Below are 17,818 nucleotides of genomic sequence, written 5' to 3'. Positions count from 1 at the left end.
AAAAAAAAATGCATCGAAGGGTAAGGTAGTTCGCGTGTTTGTTAACGTGCAAACACATTCACCTCTTTGGTAAAAAGAGGCACTACTACGAAACGAAATGTTACATAGTTGAACGAGTTTTGCCAACTTGCTACGACACACGTCGTAATGGCGACGACGATGACCGTGCTAAATAAAGGTTGCAAAATCAACTCGTCGATTTTATATATGTCTACGTAAAAAAATGCAGTTTTTTCTTTCATTTTGTAAAAAAAAAAATCCTATTTAATACTCGCCCTGAGTAAATACATTGTAGCGCAAAAAGTACGTCATGCGGACCAGTGGTTATTTTATGGGATAAAAGCCTCATCGTATTGCAAGAGGTACGGTGATTTTTTCCCTGTAGTTACGCTTTTTTTTGCTTTTTTTTTTTGAATCAATAATTGTTTGGGAGGCTATTATGCAGTGGTGGTTGTGAAATGGCCGAAATGTATTAGAGGCTATATATGAGAGAGAGAATGGTTTGCAGATATGCGTTAATTTTTACGCTATAAAACTCTGAATATTTATAAACGATTTGTTGATTTGAATTTCAAATTAGGCCAGGGAGATGTCCGAAGACCTGTCTGTCGTTATTAGTTTATTAGACCACCAAGTTTTCAATGCTCTATATTATACTCGTACTATACGATGAACGAATACCATCATCATCTACTATAGAATCAAGAATTCATTAATTTTTACCATTTTTTTCCCAGGTCATTTCTATGGGTATGATTTGTGTATGTATTCGTCACTGGGAAATTTTGATTTTAGTTTTAACTCTCTGCGGTGTCATTATACGAGTTACAAGTGTTGGCGTTTTGTTGAATATTCCGCTAAAAGCTCGCTCGATACGAAGTTCGTGAATATGAAAAAGCAAAGCGAATAATGAATGCAATGTTAATAGGTTACCCTGCTAAGTCGGTATTTTTATTTTCATCAATCTGTTTCTCATAAGGGAGGTAGGTAGGTATTTTAAACAGGCAAAAAAAAATATTCTAAGTTTCAATATACAAGATTTTGAAAACATGCAAAAATATCCAACTAGCCAAAATTTCCTAGATGAACGTCCACTCCTAGAGTTTTTGATGACTTTAAATAAAAGGAAAAATTAAATTACTATCCAATTTCATACTCATAATAAAATTTTTGGCGAATTGCCAGAAGTTTTTCGTAGATCACCGTTAGTTTTTGATAAATTACCGTAATTTTTAGCTGATCAAATACTGATGGTTCTTGGTGAATTTTTGTGTTTTTTCTTGGCAAATAATTTTTGGTAAGTTATGAGCAACTTCACGTGGAAGTTATGGTAAATTCCTCGTAATTTTAGGGTACGTTACTAACATTTAAAAAAATTGAGGCCCTTAAAATGAAAATCTGTGCTTCCAATTTTTAGGAGCAAGTACCTAGCCTAAGAAATTGTTGTGAGTTTGCCTTTGAAAAAGAGAAAGATCGGCCTTTTAGCTGTACCAACTGGCAGGAAACCATTTGAGCCAAGTAAAGCAGAATCGAAAAAGAATGCAAAAACACATCACCAACCAAAATTTTAGACGCTCAAGTACATTTTTAGATTATTTGTGAATTTTTAAAATTCTCGGATCAAAATGAAAAAAAAATCCAAAATTTTAGCATATTGAACTAGAAAAATGAAAATTAGTATGTATCTTTTTTTCACCCCTTCCCTCGAAACAACTGGAAATTGTTTCAAACAGTGTTGGAACAGTTATGGAATCTGGACTGGAGCTTATACCTACAGCAGATTTCTGAAAGTTGAAATTTCTTCAAAATTTGACCTAATGAAATTGGAGAGCTAAAAATTGACTATATAATATTCTAAAATCACCATGCTATGTCGATTTAAGCTGGTTTCAAGCCGTTCTGGAGCTTCCAGTCATATTTAGAAAATTCGATATTTTTCAAACAGTGTCACAAAAATATGGCCAAACTATAAATGCAATTAAAGCTTGTTGGTTTTTGTTTTTTTTTGTCTGTCTGTGGCCCTGTGAAAGTTAGAAGAAAGTGTTATTTTAAAACTCAATAATGTTTTACACATGAGATCTGAACCCATTTCCAATTTTAAAAAGACAAATTTTTGAATAAAAACAACTTTTTACAAGTAAAATAAATTTAGAACCAAAAATTCAAACTTTGATGTAACTGAGAACTGACTCATAAAAAAATCATGTCACCAACACCTCGGGTAAGTAGATAAGTAAGTGAATTTTTACAACTCGTATTAAAACTCTGAAAAAAAATGCCAACAACGATTCCATAGATCATAAATCGATCACTATATCACATGGAATTAGTGTTACCAATTTCATTTTTCAGTTTTAACAGTGGAGGAAGGAAGAGAGTTTATGTACCTACTTCAACAAATTTTTGTTTTTTCAATTTTAAATATCGTATACCTAAGTAGGTATTTTATGTGCTTTTCAATTTTCTATTTCTATTTTAATTGAAAATGTTTGAATGAAAATTTGTGAATTTGTTCTTTCCATCTCTCTTTATTTTTATTCATTTTTATATTTACAACTACACGTGAAAAAATTATAAAAATTGACAAGTGACTTCCCGTATGAAAAAAAACCAGTCATCACCACTGGTAAAAAGTACCAGTGGTATTTTCGACACCACTACCACTACCACTACACTAATAACCAGTGGTAGTGGTAGTTGTAGTTGCTGCAGGATGTACATATTTTGAACTGAAAATCAATTAAAACATATATTTTACGGCAGTACAGTCATTGTTTCTTATAGTAGACCCTTCTAGGTCAAAGAATTCAACCCCCAAAAATTTTAAAAACCAAAAAAATTTCCACCTGGGGTAGGACTCGAACCTGGGACCTCTCGCTTTGTAGTCACCTATCTAACCTACTGGGCTACTGGGGAAGTTGAAAGATTAGGTGTTTTAAGGATTTATATGCACTTTTCAGCACTTTTCAGCACTTTTCAGCACTCTGGACTTAGAAAATTCCAAGTATGATGATTTTACAAAATACAAAATACGGATATATAATCAAGTTTTTAGTATGTTCGTACTTCTAGATAAAATTTTAATGGATATTGCACCATCTATACCTAAAAAAAAGGAGCTTTCCTTATTTTTGATTTTTTGTAATTGGCCCAAATTGAAATAATTCATAATTTTCAAAGAATAAAGTGAATGATTGCTTTTGGGGTGCTGAGTATTGAAATTGTGTCCAAGAATAAAAGGTTTTAATGTTCCAAAACAGGAAAATAATTTCCCCATTCAAAATTTAAAGTTATTTAAATTAAATATGGCTAACCAGGTATTGCAAAAACGCCAAAATGAGTGTTTGAGTTATTATTTCTATGCAAAATAATTGCTGTTTCCACTTTCCATAAAAATAGTCACACGTACTTCATCCTGTTAATAATTATTTGATTTTTTAATTTTGACCTGTAAAATTTTTAGTTGTGATTAGTGGTTACCATTAGTCTGACCAGTCATCACTACTGATCAGCATCTTTCTGATGAGTAGTAACCAGTGGTAACTACTAATCACAACTCATCCTGTTAGTGGTGAATAGTCATCACGACTGGTTTCTTGTAGTTACCACTAATCATCACTCAATGACGAGTAGTTACCACTGGTTACTACTAGTTACTAGTGGTACTTAGTAGTGATGACTAGTTTTTTTTTTCATACGGGTTCCCAGTTACTGAAGATACTATCGCCATGCTGTTTGCAGATTACTCCTATGTCATTGCGTGTGACGATAATTATGAGAAAGCTGTAAGTCATCTTCAAACAGCTGTAAACAATATTGTCAAATGGGCCAGAAAATGGAAGATCCAGCTGAATGAAAACAAATCAGTACATGTAGATTTTGCACTCCGCAAGCAATCATCAACAGCAAACCAGTCCCCATGGCACAGCACACCTGCTACTTGGGCTTACACCTAGATTGTAAGCTGAATTGGCAAGAACATGTTAGAAAGAAACGTGACCATATGAACCTACAACTTTGAAAATTTCAATGGTTAATTGGAAGCCATTCAAAATTGAGCTTAGCTAACAAGAGGCTAATTTACAAAACCATATTTCTTCCTGCGTGGTCATATGGATGTGAAATTTGGGGTGTCACAAAAAGGTCAAATCGCCTCGTCATTGAGCGTTTCCAAAATAAGTTCATGAGCGCCATAACCAAGGCTTCTTGGTTTATCTCAAATGAGCAACTTCTAAGTGACCTCTGGCTTGAACCAATAGACATATGTAGTTATAACACCGAAAAGTGAACGCATACGTGAACTGGCTCCATAAACACCAGAATTGTGAGGCTGTGATTCTTTTAGACCAAAAGGATGACAGAAGGAGGCTAAGCAGCTCTCCACACGTTGGACCTTATCAGCCTTTAAGTGCACTACTCAAATGACTAAATTAAATATAATATATTTTTAAAAATACGATTTTTCTGGTTTTTACTTAAAAATTTAGATTTTCCTCTTCCTCCTCTCCTTCCAAATTATGTAGATAATATATTATGTCAAATAAGGAGTTTTTGTGGCATTCTCGAACAATAAAAAATGGTCCACTTTTCAATAAAATTTCAATTTGAACCACATTCAAACATTTATTTCTCAGTTCCCCCTAATATTGGCCTTGAAGTAAAAAAAAAAACAAAAAAAAATTATAAAATTCCCTCACACGAATTTTGCTAAGTAACTTAATTCGGCAAATTGAGTAAAATTCTACCAGGCTTTGGTAATTTTTCAACCCCATCTTTTTACTTCTTGAATTACAAATTTTCAAAAGATTTTTTCTGTATTTTTTATTCGATCATTCAACGTGTTTTGCATTTATGGCGTATTTTTGAATATAACTCGACCCAATTCTCCACAAAAAATCGTCGGAACTGTCTCTGATTTTACCACAAGGGTTTGAAGTTGAACGAACTTCGTATTAGGTAATAAGTACGAGTTTGTATAAGTCTAGGTATCAATTTTCAACCATCATAAATCATAGGTAACATATTTTCAGCACTCGTCTAGTGCTCTGCGAAGAACTCGCAAAATAAAAAAAAATAATTAAAAAAAACTCGTAAGTACCTAACTAGCTCACTTCTCTATAAAATTTCACCAATGCGCTTCATCCTGCACTTGGAAATAAATTTGAAAAGTTTATTATACTTCAGCCACAAGTTATTATTTACAATATGCAGATTTAAAAACAAACGAGTACTTAGAAAATTATGAGTTATTTCTGACATTTTTGCCATACCATTGCCACATTATTATTAGAGTAATTGTCCCTCCTGCGTCCCCTTTTGCGCATATTTATTCCATTGCACCGAAAACAAAACGTATCGAGTTGTAATATTCGCTCAACAGATACATCTTAATTTCATACCCTTCTTCTTTCCCCTATTCGTCTCTCAGATAAAAAATATTTAATAACTGCGCGAAAGTTATGTTCCAAGATAAAACTGTAAATCTACGTACAACCTGCATGCAACATTTTCGTTCATAATAATCATCTGTGTAAGGGCGAGCTCGGCGTATAAGTCACGTGTAGTATCATCTCTCGCATACACATAACCCTTCCATACACTCGCACACATGTTGAATAAGTTGCCGTTCAATTTCATTAAACGGCGCGGCAAAACTTTCTAATAAATCTTTCAAAAAATGTGAAAAAATTCATATTATATTATACCGACGACGACGATATGTATGTAGTAGAGTGAAATGAATACGTTATCTCGTGTAAGTAAAGCTTTCTTCGCGTACATTTTTTTCTCCATAAATGAAAACCTACTTTATTCCACTTGTTTCCAGCGGGTCAACGTCCTACCATCTTGTTTGCATTCGACGATCGTATGCCAATGAAGCGACGAAACAGTCGAGTAAAAATTTTCATTTCATTTCGAACATCATTCGTCGAATTTTAAACAGAAATTCCCACCATTGGGCCAAAATATTGGCGTTGATTTTCGCAAAAATATTGTATACCTTGAGCTGCATATACTGCGGTATAGTAACTTGTAACTTGAGTATAGAGATATAGACCGATTGCAAAAAAGGAACACGTTTTACCTCATGTTCGTAACATTTTGAGAGCTCAAAGTACGGAGAGAAAAATTCGCCGAGAATAAATCAAAGCTATTTCATAGCGTGGCAATTCGCCATAAAACATAAATAACAATTAATATACAACATAAACGATTTTTGAAACGTATTTATGCGTGAACCGTATAAATCACATACGAATAACAAATTCTACCCCTATTTTTTTTTCTTCATTGAAGAGTGCGCGTAAAATGGCGCCGTATTTTCCTTTTATCCGCGTAGGTACTTTTTTTTCTCGTTTTGTTTTATTTTATAATTTTTTATTTTATTTATATATTTCTCCGCGTGTGTATGTTTATAAATCATGATTTTCAACGTTAACGTACGAGTGCCATATAAATAGTATACGAATGCGAACAGTTCATCAGATAAGGCTAATTTTCTGTGTCTTTGACGCTATTTGGTACCATTTACACACCACTATGGTATACTATACGAATGTATTTTCAACTTTCACATACTACCATTAAAAAGGAAGGAGCTCTGAGCTCTCTCACACATATTAAACAGTTTCGAGCAAGGCTTTTTTTTTTGTTAAAAAATAAAATATACACGAGAAAAAAAAACATGTAAATTATTTCAGTCTATAGAATTCCCTCGTTGAGGTGTTGTATACGAGGTATATTTTTATTTCGGCGACGAAAAATTAATATTTAAATGGAAAAGAAAAACTTGAAAGACACGAACTTGTTAGTAATTTGTTTATACTCGCGATGTAATATCAACTCGTAACCCGAGGGTATAGAATTTTCTTATTCCAAACCGACGATGGTGGAAAAAAAATTATTCATCGAGTACGCGAAAATAATATTAATACGAGCTGCCGATTTGGGCCCTAGTTTCGAGTAAGTGATTACCTATGTACAATTTGGGGTGGAAGTTTTCCATAGACTTGATAATATTATATTAATATGGCAGGAGTACTAATCAAGCTTGTGTGTGACCTTCTTGGCAGAATATGAAGAGAAAAAAGTATCTCAATCGCCATATATGATGAAAAAATCAAAGTAATAATGGAATAAAAGTTCAGGAAAATTCTCAACTTTTTATGTTTGAGATGCTAAAAATAGATGGTTTGATTTTTCAAGAATTTTTGAGTTCAAAATTTGAACCAGAGAAGCCAGATGTAAAAAATTACTACCTAATTTTAAAAAAATCAAAATCGATATATGAAGACTTAATTTCAAAATTAAGAATGAATTGAACCTTGTTCAAAGCCATTTTGAACATTCCTAAAAATTATACAGATGATCTATTGAAAAATGCTCCCAATTTCAGCTCTAAATTTCCACCTCACTGAAATCAAAAACCAAGATACACCTGAACTACCTACACCCCAATCAATTATCCTGTAGTTTTCTTCGATTCACACATCACAACACAGCAGCACATACAAGTACATATCTGATATATCTCGAAAGTGAACCGCATTTAGTTTAAATTTTAAACTAATTATGTAGCTTTTTGCGGTTTTCTTCTGCTATAAATTATGTTGTCGGTTTAGCGAACACGTAAAACTTACTTCGAGGGTTGAGGTTTCCGAAGAGATTTTCTCTTATAACATGATCTTGTTTACGTTTTTGTGTGTTTTTGAAATTCATTACGCCCAGAGATTTCCGAGCTATTTGTTAATTTAAACGTAAAATCCGTGTTCGGTATTCGTGTTAGTTCAAAACTGAACGATCGCGGTTGATTGTTAATCGGTCTCGGAGAGCTAAATAAACGATGTAATTTTCTCGCCATAAAATTACACCGATATGTACGTGGAATTTTACTTCTGGCGTTCGTTTCTAATTTTAATTAGTTGGAAATAAAAATACCCCTGTTCGAGAAAAGCTATAGATAAGTAAGAGAAAACACACAGATTGGTGAAAAAACAAATAACCGATGTGGCTGAGCGAACTTTGAAGGTATTCGTAGACTAAAACAAATTTAACTAACGGTATATGGTGCTCGGATATTTCCCTTGATAAATTTGATTAAGTAGAGATACCTATATTATACTGTACGAGCTTGAAGCATTTCTCTTTTCAATTTCAATGCAATAAAAAGTATACCAGACAGGTGATAGAAGCGGGTGAATTATTTTTTTATATTTTAATGAAGGGTTGTTTTGTTTTGAATAATTGAGCGTTGAATTGAAGTTCCAGTAGGTACTTCATCGATGCGTATGATACGATTGTTGATTATGCAACGAAACATGCAGCTAGATGCAATAAATAGAAAATTTCTCAACAAAAATACAGAAAAATACTTATCAATTGGAGAGATCACTTCTCAGAGCTGGAAAAATTCTGAACCAGACCAAAAATCACTCCTTGGTAAAATATGTAGGTACCAGAACCTGAATTCGATTTAGGGCGAATTCTTAAAAATTCAACTCTGCCTCATAAACCCCTCTCCTCGCCTCCTTTTACTTCCAAAAAATCAAAAATTTTATTAAAAAGATCAGAATTAAATTCAGCAAGAAGACAATTCGAATTTGACTATTTTCACGACCTCTAATTTTTCGATCAATTTAGACGCCGTTTTTAATGAATAATAATCCATTTTTCTCATCAATTTAAAATTTTTATCCCTTTGGAAAATTCAAAAATCTACTGGAAGTTCCAAAACGACTTGAGACCATTAGGTTTTTATATCCCGTGAGAGCTGGTATCACTGAGGAAACTTCCGGGTCCATGTCAGCACCCGGAGGTTTCCTCAGCGATGTCAGCAAAAAATTGAATCATCGCTTAAGGGATATAGATAGATACCAACATTGACTCGGATGATCAAAAATCGAAGATAAATACACCATTCAGTTTTCTATTTTCAATTCAGACGATGAGACGATCTTCCAATCTTAATTTCTTCAAAAAAATATCAAAAATTAAAATTTTTAAAATTTATCAAAAATTAATTGAATTAGAAATGGATTAAAATTCATCAAAATACGTTTGATCCAAAACATTGTTCATCGAAAATGATTCCTAAAAAATCTACTTATTCTGGAAAAAAAACTGAAATCTAGAAAAAAAATAGGCTAATAATTTTATGCTATTGCCTTTAAAACGATCTAAAACTAGAAAAAATGGATCCAGAGTCTAACACAGGATTAGATATTTTAGAATTCAAGAATTTAACAAGATCATGATTTCTCAGTTGTAGGTACATTTTTCTTGACATTTTACTCAAGTTTTCAGCTAAAAGATAATGAAAAAATCATTAGCCATTTTTACAGTGGTTATCTTGTAAGTTTCAGTGTCTAATCTACCAAATTTGAACTTTCTTGAGCTCTTCCACCTTTTTTCACTGTAAATGTTGAAAAAAATTTTTAATTTTCGAGTTAATGAAGTCAAAAATGTGTAAGGTTTGCTTTTTTAAAAAAATATTTCTTACTTGAAGGGATGAACAGTGAACTTCAAGTTGAGGAACTTTTTCTTCATAAACAGGTAACTACAACATTTGAAAATTAAGTATCTCCCTCTCCTCTCATTCATATCAGCATAGGTACATTTTTAGGCCCAAAGAAAGAGAAAGTCTAGAGGGCATTCATCATAAAATGTTTCAAATTTTAGCAAATTTTTGGTAATTCAAATTTGACATGAAAGAATAATTTTAAAAAGCTGATCTATAATTTGAAGTAAAAAACTTGAATTCTATATATTCATGATCTACTTTAGGTATATTATTTTATTTTATTTATTTATTCAATTTCACAATTTAGACCTCTCTTCAACAGCTAAAACCAATTACAGGAGAGACCGTTTATATAATTATAGGAAAGATAGAAACTAAAATTCGCTCTGAAAAACTGGTTCAAAAAAATATAAAAACAAACAAGCAAAGAAACAAAAGAAACATTAATAAATGTAGGTATACTGCACATTTCAGCAAATTTTCAATTTAATTCGTGGTAATTTCGAGTCATAGGTTTCTCTGGACCAAGCTCCAACAAATTTTTGAATATTCAGGTTTTCGAAAAATTTTAAGAAAATAGTTTTGATGTAATTCACGATCTACGAACATGGTTTGATCATAATTAAGGTATGACTCTTTCAATTGATTAGAAGACACAATTTTCTTTTTCTTCAGGGTTTCAATTGAGTATGAGAAAAATTCAAAATTCGTTCAACAAGAAACCAAAAGTTTGAAAAATATAGGTAGATTAAATCTACTGAAAAAGTCACAAGTACGATTAAGCTCAGTTTGTGGGTCTTGGATTTCAATAGAGAATCAAGTGCTTGTGGAATTTCAAGAAAATTGAGTGTGAAGAAGATTTTAAAGCTTTCTGTCCTAATCAAAACAGATTTTTGTAGTCTACCTTCTTTCAAAACAAAATAAATTAAATTCAGCACTCGATATCTTACATGCATGAAGTATTTCAGCATATCCATGTATGTTTTAAATTTTCCTTCTCTGTATCTTAAATTTTTTTTCTCATTGAAATAATTTTTCGTTTAAATATATCTAGGTATTGATTTCAAATCATTCTTCTAAAAATCAGCATGAGAAAATAAGATGAAGAATTGATCATTTTTCTAGAGAAAAATTCATTCAATTTTCTACTTTTAAAACCTTTATTTTTCTCACAAAAATTGCCGATACTGTAAGTAGGTAGGTAAAGGTATAAGCTACCTGTGAGTATTTAAGCATCCTTGGTGGATAATTAAGGCTTTGGAAATAAACCGAAAATTTGAAATTCAGCAAGAAGTCACATATCAACACTCACGATATTCTCTTATCGTAATAAATTGTCTGATTTGAAGAAAACCACACTGAAATTTTATAATTCAGACGAAATCACACCTTTTTACACAAAGTATTCATCACTTCGATTAATTTTTTCCATTTTGCTTTGAAGGATTAAGTGACTCAACAATCTACAAACTTCATATTATTTGTTTCATTATTTACATGTTAAGGTATCCAATTTTTGTAGGTAAGTAGAAGTACATACATACGACTGGTTTCTTTATGTACTTGCATACAAATAAAATGCAACTGCGAGTGAATTTATTCATCGCTGGAAAGGCGAAGATTGTGCGATAGTTCAACTGAAGGGGAAAAATGGGGAAATGTCGAATTGCTCGTGATTGTCCATAATGGCTAGGAAAAAAACACATCTCATATGTAATACACAAACGTAGGTGTCCTTTATACGATCAAACAACACCATCGACAAATAAAATACGTAACCACGTGTTCCAAGAATTCGGCGAGCTTCTATATCTATAAGAAACTAGATAAAATAAGAACTACCGAACCACCACGATAAGATAAGCAAGTATTTTATTTCTCCACGTTTTCATTCCAGCTCCAACGTGATTCCAAATCGCAATCTACCTAAATAATCTACACAACATCCTTTACATAGAGTACGAAATTGTGCGTTTAAAACTTACGTGAAATTCCGATCCGATGACTAATATGCACTTCTGATAAATGTTCTCAAACACAAAACCAACACAAAAATAATATAATTATTCGATAAACGTCACTACTATAACGTCATTTCACAAATACGCGACAAAAAAATAGATAAAAAGAGCACGAACTATACGAAAACGAAATATAAAAGCACTTGAATCGACCAACGAAACAACGACTTTTGCGTTCGAGATAAAACGATTATGCATGGAGCGTCCGATGCTACCGTAAATCTCAGGAAAATCCCAACACCCTTCGATAATTTTCGGTATATTTCGGTTAACCGCGCGCCTTTGACTGCAGTGTTACCATACCGATGGTGACATTTACCTTGAGTAAGGAGGAAAATTTCCCAATGGTTTGATTTCGATGTTTTGTATGAAAATAAAGAAAAGAAAAATCTACGAAATCTACGGTTTCTTTGGGGAGTTTTCTAGTAAATTTAACTTTTAAGAATAAGTGTCCCATTCTTAGGGGGGGGGGAGAAAAAAAGTTAACTTCACATTTTATGAGGTGCCCAACTAAACAAGTGGGAGTGGGTCATGTTGCTAAAAAAAATTTTTAAAAATAAAATATCTATTTGACTATAATAACTTAGTATTAGTAAATATTATTTTGATCACTTCTACTTAGCATTTGCTTGTTTACTTACTTAGTCTCAGTTACTCATTGTAATTTGCTATAAAAAGAGTAAAAACGGCTTACGGACGTGAGGGTCAAAATGCTAGGAAAATGAAAGTATGTACATAATAGGTAACCAAACCAACTTATAAAATCTTCGAAAAAACGATCACCAAAAATCTACTTCAAAAGTTAGTTCCAAACACTGGAATTGGAAAAATTAAAGGATTGCTTCGAAGAACACAATTCGCAGAACTGTAGCTGTAACCTTATATCTAATTTTTTTTAAATTTTTTCAATTTCTAAAAAGTTTACTCCTCGCCCGCCCCCCTTCATCCTCAAAAAATACACCTTTTTTCCAGCTTTAGAAATGTTTTTCAAAAAGTTATTTTTTATTTAAGGAGGTAACGGATAATGAATTTTTAATAACCAATTTCCTGATGATATCCATAAATCCTCAATTAATTATATTCACATTGAAACCAAGTCTTTGAAAAAAATACTAGAAACAATGAGAAACATCAAAATATGGAAAGAAAAAAAAAACAATTTTCAACAGTTCAGCTGCTCGATAGAATTTATTGTCACTTTTCGTAATTTTTTCATTTATTGAACCTTAAGAATACTTTTTTATTATTATTCTCACTGAAAATGACCTCCAAAAGCTCAAAGAGGGCTCCGTGTGGCCAGCCCCGACCATGTGGGGGTGGGGGTCGAAAATAGTGCCAATCGTTTGTGCTTCGTTTGTGCACGTTTGTGCACTAATTACTTTCGTTTGTGCTCACCCCCTTCATGGCGTATTTGAAGGGAGCCTTGGTCGGGGCTGGGGACACGCAGCCCCGACCATGAGGGGGAGGGGGTTGAAATTAGTGTCAATCGTTTGTGCTTCGTTCGTGCACGTTTGTGCACCAATTGGTTTCGTTTGTGCACCAATTGGTTTCGTTTGTGCTTGCTCCCCTACAAAGTGAAAATGGTCGGGGCTGGGGACACGCAGCCATGACCATGAGGGGGAAGGGGGTCGAAAATAGTGCCAATCGTTTGTGCTTCGTTTGTGCACGTTTGTGCACCAATTGGTTTCGTTTGTGCTCGCTCCCCTACAAAGTTGAAATGGTCGGGGCTGGGGACATGCTAATAGGGGGAGCCCATAGGAAGGGCTTTAGAGGAATGAAAACCACTGATGCTGAGGATTGTGCACTCATCAAATTGACCCATTGCGTTCGTTTTGTTATACTTGTATGAGTTGTAATTAAAAGCGTAGTTATTCTTGGTCGGGGCTGGGGACACGCAGCCCCGACCATGAGGGGGAGAGGGTCGAAAATAGTGCCAATCGTTTGTGCACGTTTGTGTACCAATTGGTTTCGTTTGTGCTCACTCCCCTACAAAGTTGAAATGGAAGGGGGCTGGAGACACGGGGGTGAAATGGGAATTTTGAGAAAAATAACTATCAATGAGTAGGGTATCGTTTCCATATGATTCGATACCGCTGAGCACGAATATGACCTCAGATTTTCTGCTACACTCACCTACCCCTCTCTAGAGCCCCTCAGCCCCCCTCAGTTTTCACGATTTTCGAAATAAAAGTTTTTTTGATGACATTGGTGTCGTTTTCAAATGATTCGATACCGCTGAGCACGAATATGACCTCAGATGTTCTGCTACACTTGCCTACCCCTCTCCAGAGCCCCTCAGCGTATACCTAGGTATAACCCCCTCCCCCTCATGGTCGGGGCTGCGTGTCCCCAGCCCCGACCAAGGCTCCCTTCAAATACGCCATGAAGGGGGGGGTGAGCACAAACGAAAGTAATTAGTGCACAAACGAAGCACAAACGATTGGCACTATTTTCGACCCCCACCCCCACATGGTCGGGGCTGGCCACACGGAGCTCTCAAAGAGTCTAGTTAATGAAGCATTACGAAAAAAAACTTACTCAGAGAGCATCAGACTGTTCAATAATTTTTTTTTAATATAAAATTAGCACTAAAAATTATTACTCTTTTGAAAACTTGAAATTTGCAAATTCAGAACCCTGTTAGTATTTTGTGTAAATGAGCAGCTAACCATTAAAATTTTTTTTAAAAAATACTTAAATTATAATCAGTTCTATTCCAGCCCATAATTATAATATTCCCTTATGAGTCTGAAACTAATAATTTTCTCAAAATCATCATAAATTTATATTCGCAGCTCTATTCTTCAACTTTCCAAAAAAAAAAAGTAAAGAAACTGGTGACCTATATCAAACATTGTACCATTTCATTCAACTATATTTATATAAGAATAAATGTACAGGACACTTTTTACACCAAAACTTACACCTATAAAGACCAACTTATAGCACGTATTACATTTTCGCAGTGCAAAAGAAAAAAAACCCACGGAAACAAAGAATGAATTGCAACTCTTGTTGAATCTGCTGAAAAAATCAAACGCGTTGAAATTTTGATAACGTAAAAAATTTCTCCTCCGTTTGGCCATAACTTAAGTCTCTTCAAGTTTAAAAATAGAATTTCGTGATGTTTCCTGCTGACTTTATCAAAACAGCAGAAGAACAAGTGACAAAGAAGAGGAGACTGCGAGAAGAACATGAAGAATAAAAAAAAAAAGAACAAAATGTATCCGTTTATCACTTTATTATCTACAACAGAGGTTCCTGTTTTCTTCGGTGTAAAAACCCTTTTCTACTTTTTCTGTTTCATTTTGTAAGCTCAAAAGTTTCTCAAGCTTTTTTCTTATTGCGGTTTTTAACGAAAAACGGCACCGCTGATAAATTACCAAAGTTTAACTTCAACCTTATTTATTACCTCCGGTTCGAAATAAACACCGAGTTATTTATGGTGAAATTTTACATCGTGGTCATGAACTAGTGTATGAAGTGTAACAACTTTAAACTCTATATGTATAGTCTAATCGCGAATTTATTTTTCCGATCCCATTATAATACGTCTAGACGAACTTGTCGTCGTCTAAAATTGGAAAAATGAAAATAAAAAAGAAAAAAAAAGAGGAAAGAAAATCCTACGAGTAACGTACTCCTATACTATACTACGAGTATATCGTACAGTAAGTATATTTCGAACGTGTATAGTACGCACATAACGTAATCGACTTTCTTTCGGAATTAATATTTTATAGGCGCAGTTTCGCTATTCCAAAAATCCACTTATTTGTCAAAAAAAGGCGAAATAGGTATTTTATATTAAAATTATTCCTGTTCCTGTTATCTACGGGTATAAATACAGATTTCAAATGCTCTATATAGCAATATAGTGCAAAGGAAAATACACGAATATATTTACGAGGGCAGGTCGCGTTATATCAAATTTAAACCTTCGATATAAAAAAGAATAGCGAAAGAATGGAAAAAAATAACAGAAAAGAAAATCACCTTAGAGGGAAAAAACGCTCGCTTCAGTCATGTCAAACGAATTGCTGCTATTTTATTCCGTGACTATCAATAATTTTATTACGTTTTTTGTATCGATGGGGTAAAACATTAAAGACACAGACATTACCTTTTAGAGCAATAAAAGTAAAAAAAAATCTAGGAAAAAAATTCTCAAGTTACATACTTCAAAAAATATAAAGTACTCGAGTACCTATAAATTTTATTACAAACTCGCGATCTAATTATACAGACTTAGTCGTGTTTTAATCTATATAAATTCCCCTATTTAGCATTTTCTTTCATTGATACCTATACCATGGTTAAAAATGAATCGTAAAAATATGCGAATCCTTTAAAAAGTTATTCGTCATCAATGAGACCAAGCATTACTTTTACAAAGATTTCATTGGCACAGAACATGCTATAAAAAAGAAAAAGGTCAAATATAAGGTTATCAAATTTGGAAAACTTTTAAACAGCTCGAAGCACTTTTTTGTCATCAATTCAACGTGGCGACGTGATGTGGCAGACCTCGTTGGAAAATTATTTTCTCAGCATGGTAGTCATGTTTCGGTTTTAAGCAACCGAGCAAAGAAATAAAGAAAAAAAAGAAAGTATGTAGTTTTAAAAATACACCAACTTTGAATTTAGAACTGTACCATGCATTGCACCCGAGGTTATGAGAAACTTATATATTTGTATGGTGATAAGAAAAAAGAATAAGAGAGAAGGAGGGGGTGAAAGCAAAAGTATATAGGTAACATTTTGTAGGTAAACGTTTACTTTGCTGGTGTATAAAAAGAGCAGACGCCTGGGTCTTTTTGCGATATACCTACATCAAAATTTTAAACTTATACATTGGTAGGTATGAAATAATGCCACAAATACCTACTTCGAGCTCATTGAATTTTTAATCATTTTCGCCCTAAATAACCGCGAGCTCTTTTATAATATTATTAATCTCGAAAATTCGCTTGTTTAATTTATGAATTATAAATCACCGCTGTTTATTGCGTAGACTAAATCTGAGCTGAAATTTTAATATCTTTAAAAAACCGCATTGAGATAAGGTTTCAATTTCATATGAGCAAACATGGTGTACGAATACGATGGTTACTGAAAATGTATGGGTAGATTTAGTTGCATATAGGTAGGTAGGTGTACGAGGTGCCTTCAAAAATTTTATAAAATAGCGTAAGATATGATGTAACCATTATAGGTATATCAACCAAAAGAAAGTATACCTACATATAATTTGTAGAACAATCAATTCAAGTTTGATTGAGCGGACTTGAATTCATCTGCATGGATCCTTTTTGTGTCATTTTTATGGAAAACGGAAATCAAAAAAATCAGGTCAAATATTTATCTTGAAAACTGGCAAGATTAAAAATTTTTCGAAATTGACAAAAATCGAAAATAAAATTCAATGGCTATAAACTTGTTTAGGTTATTTTGTGGGTGAAGATTAGGGTGGGTCGTTTTTCAACTTTTTTCGAATTTTTATACAGAGTCTAGCAAAAAATTATGGCCAAATGAACTCAACATAACATGCAGGAAAATTTCCTGGTCAACCTCTCCCCCGCTAGAGCTCAAAGTTTTCAAAATCTAACAAATTTTCAATTGTTTTAATTTTTTGAAAAAATTTCAATCATCTTCTCAAGATGGTAAAATTAGAATTACAACTGATTTTCCATATTTTGTACACGATATGTTGACCAAAAAATTCGAAATTTTTCGTACCCCGGGGCCTCATTGAGATCATTTGGCTATGATGTTTCGCTATAGGCTCCATCAAAATTCAAAATAGTTAGGTTGAAAAACGACCCACCCAAGTGTAGAATGCCTCCCCTGAGAAGGATTTTCCTCCTCTTGAGCATTCATAGGTACCTATGTTTGATGTTGAAAAAAAAAAAGTTAATTCATCCCTAGAAACATTCACTGGCCCAGTACACTAATCGTGAGCCAATGAAATCATCATGTAGTTATTTTTAATCAAAATAGTTATTACTGAAAACATTTTTTTTTTAAACAAATAATTTTTAAATGAATAAACCATTACTAATTTTTGTACGAAGATCACTAATTGAAAAAACAAATAATCCTTGTAAGAGGTAATTTAAAATTAGAATTTTATGACAAGTAAACATCTTCGGTGAGTAGAGGTATTAGGTAGCTACCTACTCGTACCTATTCTCCAAAATAAGGATGAAGTTCAAACACATTATAAACCAGTTTGATTTCGGAAAACAAATTCTTTTATGTACTTTACGATGATTTA

General features: G+C 33.2%; 1 protein-coding gene across 1 annotated transcript in view; it reads right to left on the bottom strand.

Moving 5' to 3' along the window:
- dpr12 (defective proboscis extension response 12) overlaps window positions 1-11,755 on the bottom strand; it is a 433,627-nt gene extending 421,872 nt beyond the window's left edge. Inside the window, exon 1 of the mRNA XM_065351525.1 lies at window positions 11,506-11,755. The gene's annotated coding sequence lies outside the window, so the exon portion shown is untranslated. The remainder of the gene's footprint in view (window positions 1-11,505) is intronic.
- Between the last annotated feature and the right edge of the window lie 6,063 nt (window positions 11,756-17,818).

This window comes from Planococcus citri, chromosome 2 (assembly GCF_950023065.1).
Source record: "Planococcus citri chromosome 2, ihPlaCitr1.1, whole genome shotgun sequence".
NCBI classification, from domain to species: domain Eukaryota; kingdom Metazoa; phylum Arthropoda; class Insecta; order Hemiptera; family Pseudococcidae; genus Planococcus; species Planococcus citri.
Note: the sequence above shows the minus strand (reverse complement) of the source record. Positions and strands in the feature narration are given on the sequence as shown.